We start from the raw sequence: 18049 nt of genomic DNA, 5'->3' as shown, positions 1-18049 counted from the left end.
CTCTCTCTCTACTACCTTGCAACAGCTGGAAAAAAATCATTATAACCAAAGAAAAAGAGGACAGACTTTAAAAACTGTGGTAACAGTATACAGTTTACAATTATTCCTTTCTCTCACCCTTTACGTATTTCTGCCCCAATCCCTGCCTTGTTGCTACGTCCTTTCCTGCTTCAAAACCTGCCTCCTTTCTCCTCCTATCTTTATCTCCACTTCTCTCTAAAGGTGACTCCATCTCTAAATGTATATCTCTCCGCACCTTCTCTTCCCTTCCCTTCTCTTCATTTCCTTTGTCTTGTAACTATCTAGTATATTGTCCCTTCTTCCCTTATCTCCCATGTTTTATCTCCCTTCCTTCCTTACTTCCTTTGTCCTTTCTTTTAGTTCTTTCTTCCTTCCTTATGTCCCTACCCTCTCTCTCTTAATTTCTCTTTTCTTCACTTCTGCAATATTGTCGTGGGATTCTCCCTTAAAAAAAAAAGAAAAAAACTTGCGGCTTCTTAAAATGAAGTCATGCTGTGTTTCCTTTGAAGACGCTTAAAATATTCTTTCGAAAAAGATGTGGAAAACTACCTTGAGAAGTTAAGGAACATTCTCTTGGAAAAATAGTGGAATATTATCTTTTAACATATCTAAAATGCCAGGTCGTAGCTTAGAGTCGTGAAAAAAGTCGTAGAATATTCTTTAAAGATACATATAGAAGTCAGCTTTGAAATGAATCTTGGAATATTCCTTCGAAAAAAGCGAAAAATTATCTAGAAAAAAGGAAAACAAGTATAAATGATATTAGCTGTAGGATTTAAAGTAAAAGAGACTGCCTCTAAGAATAAAAATAATAAAGATATCGTCTAAAAAAGGAGTAGGGGAAACCATGAGTAATATTGTCTTCCCTCTTCCCACAGAAAGAAAAAAAGCATAGTGAGCAGATTCCCAGTGCTTGGATCATATGATCACAGCACGTTTCTCCCTCGTGACCCTCTAAACCCTGACCACACTGTGATAGGAAAGGGTAAAAGGGTAATGTGTGTGGCCGACCACGATTTGTCCTTGGGAAGAGAAAGGAAGAGAAAGGGATGAACGGAGAGAGTGTGAGAGGCGCGGAGAAAATTGAGGTAGAAAACTATTACATAATGACAAAGGAATTAACATAAGATAATGCTCATTGAAAAAGTGGATTTAATTGACTGAAACAAACAAGTAATAAATAGTGGAATCGATTTTCAGCGGATTAACATTATGAAAAGTAACCAACAATATACAGAGGCGAAAAGGAAGACAGAAATAGATAAGAAAATTGACAATAGACAATATCAATAACGAATTTATTAACTGCTGAAGCAACAATCAATTAATTATCAGTTAAACAGAATACATTGCTTACGAAAAGATGAATTAAATAAGGAAAAAATAAACAAGATACTTTAACGAAATAGATAGATACTTACGAAAATTAGTACAGATTAATGAGATAACTGGAAAAAAAATAGAAAATTCCACATGAATGATGATGAGAGAGAGAGAGAGAGAGAGAGAGAGAGAATGTGTGTGTGTGTGTGTGTGTGTGTGTGTGTGTGTGTGTGTGTGTGTGTGTGTGTGTCGTTGGCTATGATCGCAATGGTTTCACTTCAAACTTTCATTTGTTTCCTTCCTGCCTCTCTTTCCTCCACGTGACTCAGGAGGAGCAAGGAAAGGAAAGAGGAAGAGATAAGAGAGAGAGAGAGAGAGAGAGAGAGAGAGAGAGAGAGAGAGAGAGAGAGAGAGAGAGAGAGAGAGAGAGAGAGAGAGGAAGGAAAGAAGAAAAAGTGACAAATTAGATAAAGAAGGGAGACAAGGAAAACTAGCCGTTAAAGGAGGAGGAGGAGGAGGAGGAGGAGACGGAGACGTTGACAATTTAACACCAATACCTACTTTTCTCTAACCACAACGGAAACCAGTGTGTGTGTGTGTGTGTGTGTGTGTGTGTGTGTGTGTGTGTGTGTGTGTGTGTGTGTGTGTGTGTGTGTGTGTGTGTGTGTGTTTGGTGAGTCATTCATTGATGGTGGAGGTGTTTCTCTAGCATCTCTCTCTCTCTCTCTCTCTCTCTCTCTCTCTCTCTCTCTCACGAAACAAAGCAGAATACAGAACAGATATGAAGATTCTATATATATGAAACAATATGGCCCGAAAGAGAAGAGAGACACAGAAGGAGGAAGGAGGGAGGGGAGGGCGAAGAGGGAGGGCGGAGAAAGCAAGACAAACCGTGTTATCTGTGTGTGTGTGTGTGTGTGTGTGTGTGTGTGTGAAGAATGATGAGGATGAATTTACAGAAAATAAGTGAATGTCATGATTGAAAGAGAGCAAAGCGGATATGAATGAAAATGTGTACAAAAAAGTTATGAGAGAGAGAGAGAGAGAGAGAGAGAGAGAGAGAGAGAGAGAGAGAGAGAGAGCAGATTATATGTTCAACCTTTTAGATCATGTTTTCTATGGGTGGTCTGTATTACTCTCTCTTTCTCTCTCTCTCTCTCTCTCTCTCTCTCTCTCTCTCTCTCTCTCTCACTCTCTCTCTCTCTCTCACACACACACACACACACACACACACACACACACAGTGTGTGTGTGTGTGTGTGTGTGTGTGTGTGTGTGTGTGTGTGTGTGTGTGTGTGTGTTTATTAACCCGCACGTGACCATACCAGCTGTACAACTTCAATCTTAAGAACTCAACATATCTTCCTCCTTCTCCACACAAGTTACAACACTTTTACCATAAGAACAGTTAAGCACAACCGTTAAAAACCACTCTTACTTCCACACACATTCCATCTCCTCTCTCTCTCTCTCTCCAGACTCTAATTACGTCATGCCTACCCTGACCCAGTTACTCGGTTGGCGTGCAGGCAGACAGACTGACAGGTGTGCGTCACTTAATACGGCGAGGCGAGTCTTTCCTTCTTGGGTAACGCTTTATTCATGCCGCTAAAAGTTTGATAGACGCTGTTATGTCTCGCTTTTATGGATATCAATGTGTGACGAACCTCTTACTTGCCTTTCCTTCACTGTACTATTAATATTATCATTATTTTTATTATTATTATTATTATTATTATTATTAGTATTGCTATTATTATTGTTATCATTAGTATTGCTATTATTATTGTTAATGTTATCCTCAGATATCACTGTTATTTATCACTATCTATCGTTAAAATAGCCTGAAGAAAACAAGCTGAGGAAAGGAGATCACTGCGAAAATAAGGAGTGAGGTGCAAGGGGTGGGACAACAATTAATGGGAGCCAGAACGAAAAATACAGAAGACAGAATAAGCTTGAGAAGACTCGGACTTGGTATAAAATCTTGACTTATGGGAAACCACGAGAAGAGTAAAAGATCGATCATTGTCATCACTATAATGGAATTACTGGATGCCTCACTACAATGACAATTTCTGTGTGAAAACTCTTGTGTAGAAGTTACCCAGAATAACATCTTACATATGAAAAAAAATTATTACTCGCCATGGCCTGCATATTTTGAAAAGATTCGCCCTCTCTTCATCACTGTCTCTAAAAGCCTGAGATTAGCAGTTACGTTCTCCTGAGTGTTTTTCCTCGAGCCTGTGGAGCAGAATGCCTATTTAATTTAACTGCCTCATTTAATAAAGAATACCTTTGAATACCCCAGGCCACACAGTACATATCTCAGTACATTCTGTATATACTGTATTGTACAGAAAAAGATTTCGAATAGTGTCTAGGATAATGTCACTAGTGTTAGTTTTTATTAAGAATAATGGGAATTGTCATTGTTTTATATAGATATCTATTTTTACGCGTGTAGGAGGTCAGTTAGTAGCACAAATAATAGAGCAAAAAACCATCTAGGTTGCCGCTGCTAGGGAAAAAAGAAGCAGGATTGGGAGATTTGAAAGTATAGAATCTAGATAATATTTGTTCTTTAATTTTTTACGCTTTTTTTCTTTTATGTTGGTTCTACGTTAACTTACACCACTACAAATAGTTTAAGCAATGTTTTTACTTGTTATTGACTTTTACTTTTGTTGAAGGAGGTCATAGAAATACGAGATCGGAGGGACAGTGGGTGGTGTAAACAGACGTGATTACTTGCTTTTCACACCATTTCGTTAACAATAAACAGGTTTATCGTCAATTACCAACGTTTCTCTTTCGGTGCTTTTGAAAATGGAGACAGTGTCGATCTGGAAAATTACGTTATTGATCACTTAATACAATTTGTCAGTTTATTATTATTTTTTTTTTGTATAATAGGTATTGAGTTCAACGAAGAGAGGAAATTAGTTTAGAAAGTTGAGAACCTAAAGAGAATTCAAATATGTAATGATTTGTTCACATTCTCAGCTCATAGTTACGAAAGAAACAATCATCGCTTTTTTTTCTATTATTAGTGTTCAGTTAAGTGGATAAAGAAGGTAGCCTTTGAAACTGGGGAAGCTGAACACTACTGAATTATTCATAAGTTTTTCTTCGCTACATTAATGGTTCGGTGAGTATTACATAGCAGGAGAATAGTCATCACCACCACTGTCTCTTATTGATGATCAGTTAGCAGAAATTGTGAATGTATGTATCAGCAGTACCGGATTGCATATCGTTCCTTCAACCCGTTCATCCGTAGTTATCATAAAAGATAAACAGCGACCATCATTCAAATAACGAGAGAGAGAGAGAGAGAGAGAGAGAGAGAGAGAGAGAGAGAGAGAGAGAGAGAGAGAGAGAGAGAGAGAGAGAGAGAGAAACCGATGTGGAAAGTCAGAAGAAAAACTAAACAACAATGAACAACGCTCCTACCATTCCTCGGCAACAACAACCAAGTAACGAAACATACAAACAAAAACTACTGAGCCGTGTTATTTCCCGACGATTTACTCCGTGACTAAACGATTTTTTTTCGTGTGTGTGTGTGTGTGTGTGTGTGTGTGTGTGTGTGTGTGTGTGTGTGTGTGTGTGTGTGTGTGTGAGTGTGTGTGTGATTCACCGTCTGCTGGTCACCCAGCCAGTCTTCCCCATTACGGAGCGAGCTCAGAGATCATAGACCGATCTTCGGGTAGGACTGAGACCACAACACACTCCACACACCGGGAAACTGAGGCCACAACCCCTCGAGTTACATCCCGTACCTATTTACTGCTAGGTGAACAGGGGCCACACATCAAGAGACTTTCCCATTTGCCTCGCCGTTTCCCGGGACTCGAACCCGGCCCTCTCGATTGTGAGTCGAGCGTGCTAACCACTACACTACGCGCGGTGTGTGTGTGTGTGTGTGTGTGTGTGTGTGTGTGTGTGTGTGTGTGTGTGTGTGTGTGTGTGTAATTCACCACCACGGTCGCCTGCTGGTCACCCAGCCAGTCTTCCCCATTATGGAGCGAGCTCAGAGCTCATAGACCGATCTTCGGGTAGGACTGAGATCACAACACACACTCCACACACCGGGAAAGCGAGGCCACAACCCCTCGAGTTACATCCCGTACCTATTTGCTACTAGGTGAACAGGGGCCACACATTAAGAGGCTTCCCCATTTGCTTCGCCGCGCCGGGACTCGAACCCTGCCCTCTCGATTGTGAGTCGAGCGTGCTAACCACTACACTACGCGGTGTGTGTGTGTGTGTGTGTGTGTGTGTGTGTGTGTGTGTGTGTGTGTGTGTGTGTGTGTGTGTGTGTGTGTGTGTGTGTATGTGTGTGTGTACGCGTGAGTCTTAAAGAAAACAAAACTGCTATAAAAGGAAGAGAACGAGATATAAGGAAAGGAAAGGGAGGGGAAAGGAATGAAAGGGGACGGATGTATAGGAGGATGGAGGCAAGGAAATAACACTCCACACTTACACTTAACAAAATGAGTGTACTTATGGACTATACAAGGAAAGTGTTTGTCTTAGCAAAGGAGAGAAAGAGCTAGGGTTTGAGGGGGTGAAGTCGACCATCGTGCCAGAGTGTCTGACGGAGTATCTTATTATGTGTAGTTTCTATCTTGCCCCCAGAGGTAAGATAAAGTTTTATATTATACGTTTCAGTGGTTTAACTCGACTATTTTTGACTTTGATGGAATTAACATAACATAACATAACATAAATAATAGGATAACAAAGGGCCACCAGGGCCCATCTAGGTTATCCTGTATCAGTCGCACAGCGACCTCGTCATCAGTACTTAAAGATACACTTACAAGTACACAATACATTATATACTAATTCTAAATATTTGGCCCATTAACAGGGCTAAGTCCTGCAGCGAAATCCTCTACAATTTGTGGTCCCCATACATGGGGATCATGTCTTGTTTAACTATAGTAAATTTCTTATAAAAACTATCATGCAGCGCTATACATAATTATAAATCTAATAAATTTAAGTGCTTATCTAATCTGTTTTTAAACATTGTCAAACTAGTGCTATTTACAACCGTCTCTGGCAATGCATTCCAGAAGTCTACCACCCTATGACTAAAGAAATATTTTCTTATATCTAACCTGCAGCCTTGCTTTCTAATCTTCCTGCCATGATTTCTAGTCCTACTTCCTCCTCTAAGGTAAAGAAAGATCTCACATCTATGTAGTTTGTATCTGAGAACATTTTAAATAACTCTATCATATCCCTCTTATACATCTCCTCTCAAATGAAAACATGTTTAATTCCTTTAATCTATCTCTATACTCCAGGCGCTTCAAAGCTGGTATCATCCTAGTTGCTCTTCTCTGAACTGCTTCTAACATGTTGATATCCTGCCTATAGTGGGGTGACCAGGCCTGTATGCAATACTCTAAATGGGGCCTAACATAGGAATTATATAAGCTACGCACCACTTCCTTACTTTTATAACTAACATTTCTATTTATAAAACCCAGGATCCTATTTGCCCTATTTCTTGCTTCTAAACATTGCTATTTATGGAGCTCTTTAAGCGTGTGTATAATTGAATAAGCGTCTTATTATTACTATTATTAATGTCTATAGTGTAAATGACTGGGACATATGGGGACCACTTGCATGATTCTAATTACTGTACAAAAACTTTTATTTCATCAAAAGGAAAAACACTCATGAGAACATGCTTGGTTATCTGTGGCCTTTGAAAAAGCTTCTGTAAAAACCCAAATGTACAGGAATATTGGCTAGTATCTTAAGGTGCTTCACTCTGTTGCTGGGGAGAATGGACAGACCACTAAAAGAAAGTAATAAAAAGTTGGAGGATGATACAGTAGGTAAAAAATGGATATAATTGAGAGGAGAAGGATGATAGAGAAGAATAGATAGACAGAAGTAAATACAGGGTTTTACTAGAGTGGCCTTGGACGAGTAGGTGATAGGGGGAAAGGTAAGAGGTTGAAGAGGCCTTTGTCTTGCAGTGGGATCTCAGACGGTGATCACGCTGCTGCATCTCTTCCCTTCAGCCATTCTCCGCCCTTCTCCTTCAATCGCCTTTCCCAAGCGTGCCTCCTACGTGTCTACTGCTCTCCTTTCCTTTTCTTGCATTCTCCCACCTTTCCTTTTTTTTTTTTCTAATGCTATTCGTTTTCTGTCATTCTGCTCTTTAACCTTCAACAATTTAATTTTTAGATGGCAATTATTCAGTCCAATCAGTTAAATTAAGTTATGTTCTGTATCTTCTTTTTTAGCTCTTTTTTTTTCTTCTTCTTTCATCACTTTCTTCCCATCACTGATATCCCATTCTTAAAACAAACCTAACACCTTTCCCTTCCTCTTTGCTCTATTTCTTACTGTTACTTCATCTATTGTATCTTATTTTTATTATTCTCATCATCTTAATAGGTTTCACATCCCTATTTTCTTATATTTTCCCTACACATCCTCTGTCTCCTTATCCTCCATCTTTTTATCTCGCTATTCTTTTATTTCTTTCGTCTTGTTAGCGTCATTTTCTTCTAAAAATCTTCCCGTTTGCTTTTCATTTCACTTCTCCCACTGAACCCTGCCCTCGCTTCCCCCACTATCTTTTCCAGTTATGTGGCCACCTGTTGCGACGATACCTGACTACCGGTGCCTTTCTCAGCTTCCCCCTTCAACTTTTGCCAGTAATACCTAAACCCACTAGCACCTCACCACTACTAGTTTTTTTTTTTTCTACCTATTCCTACCCCAGAGTCATTATCATTCGCATCTATCTATCAACTATTTATTCTTTCCTCGCTCTCGTCTTCTCTGGTGTTGCTGTTGTAAGTTTAGGGGTAAAGATGGACGGGCTAGATACGAGTTTTCTTTAGAATGTATCTTTAAATGGGAAGGGTTTTTGTACACGGGGATTCCTCTACACGCTTTCTCTCCCCCTACAGGATCGTAAAGGGTCAGGAAGAGTGTTAGGGTTTTCACTTTGGAGAAGAAAAAATGTCTGCATATCTGGTTCCTCGTAAAAAATAGAAAAATATGTCTAGGCATCTTTCCCGTTTAACCTAGATCCTGTGTGTGTGTGTGTGTGTGTGTGTGTGTGTGTGTGTGTGTGTGTGTGTCAGTGTGCACGTGTGGCGAATCGGAATAAGTGAACGAAGCATAACGGGACATTGTTACGGAAGTGAAAGAGAAACCGAAAGGATTATGAGTGATGTTTCGTCATTGTTGTTCCTGCTTTGTTTGTATGGGTGTCTGTCTACACACGCACACGTTTGTTTGTATGGGTGTCTGTCTACACACGCACACGCACACGCACATGTGACTCATTCTCCTTTTCTCCCCCACCACCCTCTCTCTCTCTCATGCTTGCAATCCCTCAAGGACTAAAAATATCAAAGACTCATCTCATAGAAAAAAAAATACAAGGCGACGCGGACATTCACCCACATCTCAGTATCAGTCTTTGGTTTTGTATCTACCATTTTGTTCAGCATCACCACGCATCATTTTCCCGTCAGCACCATACCATTACACACTGCCCGGCATTGGCCACATCACTGCCATCAGCTCTTCGTCACATCAACGCCTCAAGCATCAGTACTTGGTTCTCCACCACAAGGAGTTCATGGGTTGCGTTATGATAGGATGTTGGGGTGATTGAAGAACAAAAAGGCCTCTGTAAAAGCGGGCGGTTTGTTGTTCCTATTACACAGCGGTCTCGATTGTTGTCGGTTTGTATCACTACCAGTACTATTAGTATCACTCCTACTTCTACTACTAATACTACTACTACAACAAGTACTACTACTAAAAGTACTACAGACACTTCAGTAACATACCCAAGAAAGAAAGTGTGTAAAATTACAAGGTACGCGGACCAAGGATGTGGAAAGGCAGGGTAGTGTTCCGCAATTGGGGTTGATTGTTTAGCTCTCTGATTCCTGACCAACTGATCCCGGAAAACACTTGAGAACACGTGTGAGCGTTGACCAAACCCGCTAGTATAATAATTTTTATTCTCCTACTCTCTCTCTCTCTCTCTCTCCTCTCTCCTCTCTCCCTCTCTCTCTCTCTCTCTCTCTCTCTCTCTCTCTCTCTCTCTCTCTCTCTCTCTCTCTCTCTCTCTCTCTCTCTCTCTCTCTCTCTCTCTCTCTCTCTCTCTCTTCCGATCATCAGTGAATTTAATTACGGTCCATCATCAAACATAATCAACTGATATCCGTTTTTTATCTTGTACTCTTTCTTTTTCTCTTTCTTTGTCTTTTTCGTCCCCCACCCACCTTTTTTCTATCATCCCTCCTTCTCTCCCTGCTCTCCTTACATATGTTTCTTTATTTATGATGTGTCCACAAACCCTAATCTTGCTCTTGATCTTTTTTACTCTCTCCTGTCGGACCAACGCCATACATGTCGTTAGTCTCCCCCCACTTGAACTTCTCTTTGGACCATAATCGTCCGTAACCCTACCTTCGTCCTCCCATAGACCGGTGCAACTTTCAGTCATTTTCTCTTATGTGGTTCACCCAGATCTTCCTCATCCATCCAGGCACCTTCCACACCCTTCCCTGCAGGGCAAAGGGCGAGAATTTGAAGCCCTCCGTCAACTCTTCCCTCCCTCCCCTCTCCTACCCTAACTTTCTGTGAACACACACACACACACACACACACTCTCTCTCTCTCTCTCTCTCTCTCTCTCTCTCTCTCTCTCTCTCTCTTTCTCTCTCTCCCCCTACCTGCCCTCATTTCCTTGCTCCTCTCTCTTTTGCTGTTTCACTAAGGTATGGCTAAGTAGGTCAGTGGTCAGTGTGTTTCCTGGCACGTGACATTGAAATTGTTTCATGTTTCGGGTGTTTGGTGATGATGTGTGTGTTTTGCTTTGTTTTATTATGTAGTTTAGGAGTAAAACAAGTTATTTTTTCTCTTTTTTCAATGCGTATTTTTTCTTTATAATTTTTCCTTATGTTTTTTTTTCTCCATTTTATCTATCCATATATTACACAATTTTTGCTATTTTTCCCTATATTGATTCCATAATTTCTCCGCTCCCCTCTTCCCTTTCCCCTTCCTGTCCCTCTCTCTCTCTCTCTCTCTCTCTCTCTCTCTCTCTCTCTCTCTCTCGTAACTTTCTCCCTCACCCTTCTTCACGCTCTCCCTTACCGGAGCTGCCTATCCTTCCCTCCCTTCCTCCCCTCCACGTTCCCGCCTTCCTTCCCTCCATCCTGCTCTCACTCTCCCTGACAAATATTTGACCACGCAGCAATTCCGGAGGAGAAAGTAGAGGTATTTTCTCTCCCTTCCCCCCACCACTCTCCTCTGGTTCTCCCTCCCTTCCCGATAGATCATGTGTACCAACCGGTTCTTAATTATGGGTGTGAGTAGGTATTATCGTGGTTCAGAGGGTTCGTGGAGCTACAAAGTGTGAGTGGAAGCATGTTAAGTGTTGGTTCTGTATGCTTAAAAACTCTATTCGCTTATGCGTTCTTAAATGCTCTCTCCGGTTCTGTATTCTCAAAAGCTCTATTCAGTTCTGTGTTCTTAGAAACTTTGATTTTGTATTCCGAAAAGCTGTTTGGCTTTGCATTCTTATAAGCTCTATTGGGTTCTGTATTTTGAAAGATTCTTTAGTCCTGCACCCTTTAGAAATCTATTCCGGCCTGTGTTCTTGAAAAGCTCTTTTTAGGTTTTGCATTCTTAAAAGCTCTCGGGATTAGTATCACGAAAACCTTTATGTTTTATATTCTCAAATGGATTATTACATCGTCAATTTTGGTTCCAAATTATACAGAGATGATCAGGTGACTAATTTTGTTCTAATTATGGTCTTCCTTATGAATTTATTTATTCATTCATTTATTTTTTTATCCAGTGAAGGTAAAGTTGGATATCCACATAAAAAACTTTGCACAAAAAACTTTTGGTTACACGTTCAGTACAGACCACACTCATTTCACTGTATTTAGATTTTAATGCGTATTCGGCTCCACATACATGCTAAAACTCGATTATCAGGTTTTATAAAGAGATTGTAGCTGATTAGCGGATTTGAGGTTGAAAAAAAGGCACAAGCAAGTCTGGCAGGCTACTTTACTATTGACGACGTGTGTGTGTGTGTGTGTGTGTGTGTGTGTGTGTGTGTGTGTGTGTGTGTGTGTGTGTGTGTGTGTGTGTGTGTGTGTGTGTGTGTGTATGGAGGATCGGGTGTATTTGTGGATGGTTGGTAATTTTCTGGTTCATTAGGTAAGACCCGCGGGACACTACATATGTACTGCGTTTTCTTTTCTGTCAAGCTGTTTCTGTTGTTATTGGTGGTGTTGAGAGAGGGGGGATGGTAGATGATGATGATGATGATGATGGTGGTGGTGGTGGCGGTGGTGGTGGTGGTGGTGGTGGTGGTGGTGGTGATGGTGGTGGTGGTGATGGCAGTGGTAGTGGTTAGGGGGTGGTGGTCACTCAGTACAGGTTTTAGCAAGTTATGTAGAAGCCTGCCTGCGTGACTGCTTTTTGCCTTTTGTCTGCTTTGTTTGGTTTTGTGACTTAATAGAGTAAACAAAAAATTTGTACCATTGTTATGTAATATGAGACAATAGAATACTTGTAATATTTTTCTTATTTTTTTCCTTCACGTGATGATTGACAAAAAGAATAAAAAAAAGAGGGACAGAAAGATATAGATAAATATATAGTGATGTACATAACCATACATTGAAGTAATGAATATAAAAAAGGGAAAAGAAAAAGAAGGGAGAATATAGAATATATCTATATACAAAAAAAAAAAAAAAAAAAAGGAATAAGGGAAAGAAAAACTTGCACTCGCTAAGTGGGGCACCTCTACCACTCTTCAATCAAACTAACTCATCCATTACCATTGAATTTCCCGAACTTACAATCCGTTAACTCATAATGACCAAAAGGCAAAGATAAATAGATGAAAAAAAAGTATGACAACACTTTTCACTCCATGAATCCAGATTGGCATGATTAACGTAAATATGTATTGTTTGCGTGCATGTTTTAAACAGCACCCTCAGCATAAAGAAGAGAGTTCATTTCAGTAAGGATGTCGAAACTTCATAAAGCAAATATGTTAACTTCCTGGAATAGAAGTAATACTACAGGATTTACATTGTAATTTTCTATTTTGCTTAACAGGATAGAATAAGATATGAGAGAGAGAGAGAGAGAGACTCTCTCTCTCTCTCTCTCTCTCTCTCTCTCTCTCTCTCTCTCTCTCTCATGCGTAATGAATATAACAGTCTTGACGCGCAAAAAAAACAATCCGCTCTGATTTGCTTCCGGATTCCATACGCCAAAACACCGTCTCTTTTACCTCCTCGAGCTCCGAGTGAGGTTCAGTGTCAGGCCGTAATTGCCTGACATTGCCTGCGGGAGGGAGGCCACTTTGCAAGGGCAGGAACAGAGAGAGAGAGAGAGAGAGAGAGAGAGAGAGAGAGAGAGAGAGAGAGAGAGAGAGAGAAGCAGAGGAAGGAAATGAAAGCGTAAAATTAAAAGAATGAAAGTGAGAGATGTGAACGAACATGTTTGAGAGAGAGAGAGAGAGAGAGAGAGAGAGAGAGAGAGAGAGAGAGAGAGAGAGAGAGAGAGAGAGAGAGAGAGAGAGAGAGAGAGAGAGAGAGAGAGAGAGAGAGAGAGAGAGAGAGAGAGAAATGGGAGGTAGGAAAACAGGTATACACGAAACTCATTGGTAGAAAAAATGAAGATAAGAGAAAAACACGAACGAAAAGATAGAGAAAGAAAAGTTTTATGTGTTGGGTGGAAAGGAGGAGGAAAAAGTTGACACAGTAAGAGAAAGATAAAAAAATCGCATGCGATAAAACAAGAGAAAACTTTCGAGCGTAAAAAGAAACAAAAACAAGAGAAAGATTACTGATAAAAGTAAAACAGGGGAAATTCTTGTAACTAAAAATTGATAGAAAATAGCTTTGAAGAACTTCTAAATTTATCTCGAGAAAAAGAAAATCACACATGAATATCGATAAAGGGTAAAAGGAACACAAAACTTGGAAATGTGCAACGAAAGTTTGGAAAAATATCAGAAAAAAGGAGGAGGATGAAGAGAATGAGGAGGAGAAATTTAAAAAGACCGGAAAAGAAGAAAAAACATTGTAAGAGGAAGAGGAGGAAAATGAAGCGGTGAAGGAAACCATAAATGAGAAAAAAAGGCAAAATAGACGAAAAGAAAAAAAGACATCGAAGACGAAAAAAAAAAGGACGACTTAAAAGAAGAATGAACACGAAAACGAAATAAAAAAAATCGAACAAGAAAGATGAAGAATTACAAAAATAATAATCGTAAAAGGAAAAAAAAATGAAAACTAATAAAACACCAAACCTGAAAAAAATAGTAAAAAAATATGTATAGAGTTTCGAATCCTCCACAAACCAAACCTATTAAACATTCATGAGTTTTCCTCTCAGTCACCACTCCGCCCCGGCTTTCGAGGAGAGGCTGGTTGGCCTACTTATCTTGCACATGTTCACCGAGAAATGATGATGCTAAAATAGTAGTAGCGAGTTAGTGAGTGAGTTAAGTATCACGAGCAGCACGTCAAGATGCTGTGGTACTGCATTACAGCAGAAACCTTTGGTGATGGTGATAGTGGTAGTAGTGGTGGTATGATAATGCTGATGATGGTGAGGATGGGGAGGCGGAGGAGGAGGAGGAGGAGGAGGAGGAGGAGGAGGAGGAGGAGGAGGAGGAGGAGGAGGAGGAGGAGGAGGAGGAGGAGGAGGAGGAGGAGGAGGAGGAGGAGGAGGAGGAGGAGGAGGAGGAGGAGGAGAAGGAGGAAGGGGAGACATCATGATGATGATGCTGATAATGGTAATAAAGATGAAGGGGAGGAAGAGTAGCGAGACAAGGAAGATTTGAAAAAAGAAACAAAGGAAAGGATGGGAAACAGCTGTAGGAAGATGGTGATGATGATGAGGAGGAGGAGAAAGAAATAGAGGAGTAATATATAGCCAGTATATAAAAAAAAAGAAAAACACGTTGAGAAGTCTGAGAAAGTACTAGGAGCAGCCACAAGCTGAGGCGCGAGTGCGAAAGCTGATGCTGCTTAAAAGAAAAACTTGACAGACTATATGTAGTTACCAGCATTGGAGGAAATGAGAAAACGGATAAAAATGCGCAATAATATAATCATGCCAAGTATATGGATAACGCCAAGAGTAAGGAAACTTGTGAGAAAAATTGGGACATGGATAAGAAAGAATATATTAATAGTACAGATACTCATGATATCTAAGACGATACAGCAAGAAATTTTATAAAAATACAAGTTTATAGAAATGTGAGGGATTGGGAACATTCAGCTTTCTAGACGAGGCCACATCTTTGTGAGAAATGTTATTACAGATAAGGGGAAAAATATATGTGATGGAAATTTTCTCAGGCTTAAATATGAACTACTTTACTGTTGACAAAGAGAGAGAGAGAGAGAGAGAGAGAGAGAGAGAGAGAGAGAGAGAGAGAGAGAGAGAGAGAGAGAGAGAGAGAGAGAGAGAGAGAGAGAGAGAGAGAGAGAGAGAGAGAGAGAGAGAGAGAGAGAGAGAGAGAGAGAGAGAGAGAGAGAGAGAGAGAGAGAGAGAGAGAGAGAGAGAGAGAGAGAGAGAGAGAGAGAGAGAGAGAGAGAGAGAGAGAGAGAGAGAGAGAGAGAGAGAGAGAGAGAGAGAGAGAGAGAGAGAGAGAGAGAGAGAGAGAGAGAGAGAGAGAGAGAGAGAGAGAGAGAGAGAGAGAGAGAGAGAGAGAGAGAGAGAGAGAGAGAGAGAGAGAGAGAGAGAGAGAGAGAGAGAGAGAGAGAGAGAGAGAGAGAGAGAGAGAGAGAGAGAGAGAGAGAGAGAGAGAGAGAGAGAGAGAGAGAGAGAGAGAGAGAGAGAGAGAGAGAGAGAGAGAGAGAGAGAGAGAGAGAGAGAGAGAGAGAGAGAGAGAGAGAGAGAGAGAGAGAGAGAGAGAGAGAGAGAGAGAGAGAGAGAGAGAGAGAGAGAGAGAGAGAGAGAGAGAGAGAGAGAGAGAGAGAGAGAGAGAGAGAGAGAGAGAGAGAGAGAGAGAGACAGACAGACAGACAGAGAGAGAGAGAGACAGAGAGAGAGAGAGAGAGAGAGAGAGAGAGAGAGAGAGAGAGAGAGAGAGAGAGAGAGAGAGAGAGAGAGAGATTCTTAATTTTCACTTCTCAAGGAACTCATACATAATAATAGTAAAGTACTTTTTTATCAGTTAATAGAAAATATAAATGTTAACTTCCCACGCTCTTAATGCTCTCTCTCTCTCTCTCTCTCTCTCTCTCTCTCTCTCTCTCTCTCTCTCTCTCTCTCTCTCTCTCTCTTTCAATCTTCAGCGTTCGAAAATGAGCAATGCTTGACTTTTGGTATTTCTCCCTTTTTTTTCATTTTCTTTTCTTTCTCAATCGTTTTACTGTTCTTCCTTTCAATCCATCACTATTATTGCCATCATCACTACACGACTATCTCTCCTCCTCCTCCCTCCTCCTCCTCCTTCTCCTCCTCCTCCTCCTCCTACTCCTCCTCCTCCTCCTACTCCTCCTCCTCATCTATCCTCCTCCTAGTCTATCCTCCTCTATCCTCGTCCTCTTCCTCCATCCTCCTCCTCTTCCTCCATCCTTCTCTTCCTCCTCCTCCATCCTTCTCTTCATCTTCTTCATCCATCATCCATCTTCCTCCTCCTCCTCCTCTAGTTCTTTTGCAATTATAGAGTACACAGTCGCCTACAGAATCGTGATAAGAGAAAAGAGAAAATTCATTATAATTTTTACCCAGTCGGTCTTGTTCTTTTCCTTAATCTACGTATACCTGCTTTCCTCGCCGTCTCTCTTTCTTCCTCGCTCCCTTCCTCACTTCCATTACGGGCACGTCCCTGTAACTGTACCTCGGCATGTCTACCTCCCTCCCTCACTCCGTCCTTCTTCCCACTCTCCCTCACTCTCTCCTTCCCGGTCTCCCACACTCTCTCTCTCTCTTTCTCTCCCTCCTTCCCTCGTTACCTGTTTTAGTTACTCTCTCTCTCGTCAGACGTGTTTATCACCACATGCTATACACATATATTATGTTCTCTCTCTCTCTCTCTCTCTCTCTCTCTCTCTCTCTCTCTCTCTCTCAATTAATTCTGTTTTTACACTTCCTCCCCTTCCCTCTCCCTCTTCCTTTCCTATCCTCTACTTCTCTCCATCCTTCCACATCCTTTTCTTCATCCCTTCAGATACTCCTTCTTTCACCTATTTCTCAGCTGCCATCCCATCCCCATTCCCCCATCTCCCCATCCTCACCCTTCACCCCTTGTCCTTTCCATACACTCTCTTTCCATTATTTCCTTTCCATTGCACCATCCAATTCACCCCATCCTATCCTGCCCCGTCTTCCCGCGGCTCCTCTCTTCACCTCAGGGCAAGGAGCGGGCAGACCGGCAGACTGACCTGCATCATCACTGAGTTGCACCTGTTGGCCGTGGAAAGGTAAAGGTGACTCGGTATTATAAGCTAAGATAGACGCGCGGGTTTTCAGAATAATTCATAACAGGTTTTATTTTATTTATTTTTTTTAGCACACACACACACACACACACATTTCTTCTCTCTCTCTCTCTCTCTCTCTCGGGGGGAGAGAGAGAGAGAGAGAGAGAGAGAGAGAGAGAGAGAGAGAGAGAGAGAGAGAGAGAGAGAGAGAGAGAGAGAGAGAGAGAGAGAGAGAGAGAGAGAGAGGGAAACCACACTCACGTACGCACGCACACACACTCGCACACGCGCGCGCGCACGCACGCACACACGCACACATACACACACATACACACACACACGCACATGCACACGCACACGCACACGCACACGCACACACACACACACACACGCACACACACACACACTGGAACAGGAGGAGACAGAACAAGAAGATGCAGAACCACTTAGGTAAAAGTATTGTTAGTAAAAGTAATTCTAAGACTGCCGCCTCCTAAGCCTCGCGCTGCACCTTTCACAAGCACAATAATCAACAGTCGACATCTTCCAAGGCACATAAATTCCAAAACACACCCACGTCCTTCATTAACGGTGATGGCAATTATAATAATGATGATGATGATGATGACTGCATTCACTAATAAATTCCAGACACTTCCACATCCAGTGACTATATTACTCCCTGGCAGTACGAGCAGCAGCAACGGGCAGTGGTGGCATTGATGGTGGGAGATTTGCCTCGCGCCGAGGAGCACCAAATATGTATAAATAATTGAACTTAACGATTCATCTTATTTAAATAAGAATGTTCCATAAAAGATTCGTACGTGTTTCTCGAATCTTTCATTCCTTTCACTAGTAGACCCTTAAACTCTGCACGTGTGAGTGGACTGTTAGAAGATAAGGATTCACACAAGTTATTCCTACACCTGTAAATCTTTTTGAAGTCTACCTTGCCTGACATACATAATTTCTAATGAGGAACGGAAGCTGTTATGGTACGCAAGGAAAATAAAGGGAAATATATGAAAAAAGAACAAGAAAGATTATAAAATAAGAAAGCAAGAATTAGAATACTAAGCTGCGACCACTAACAACAAACAAATATAGAGCACGTAAACTACTAACTGAACAATTCGTCCAAGGTCACGCGAAGGCGATAAGGCAAGGGTGGCGTGGGAAAGATCGCTACCTCTCCCACCGAGAAA

The 18049-nt window shown here is 41.2% G+C and overlaps 1 protein-coding gene across 2 annotated transcripts in view; it reads right to left on the bottom strand.

Annotated features, from left to right (window-relative positions):
• The window catches only part of LOC123513845 (glucose dehydrogenase [FAD, quinone]-like), an 86750-nt gene that overhangs the window by 51733 nt on the left and 16968 nt on the right, over window positions 1–18049 (bottom strand). The window contains exon 3 of one of the 2 annotated variants that reach the window (XM_045271256.1): window positions 1443–1469. The exons of the other annotated variant lie outside the window; for it this stretch is intronic. The gene's annotated coding sequence lies outside the window, so the exon portion shown is untranslated. The remainder of the gene's footprint in view (window positions 1–1442; window positions 1470–18049) is intronic. 2 annotated transcript variants of the gene reach the window in all.

This window comes from Portunus trituberculatus, chromosome 37, assembly GCF_017591435.1.
Source record: "Portunus trituberculatus isolate SZX2019 chromosome 37, ASM1759143v1, whole genome shotgun sequence".
NCBI classification, from domain to species: Eukaryota; Metazoa; Arthropoda; class Malacostraca; order Decapoda; family Portunidae; genus Portunus; species Portunus trituberculatus.
Note: the sequence above shows the minus strand (reverse complement) of the source record. Positions and strands in the feature narration are given on the sequence as shown.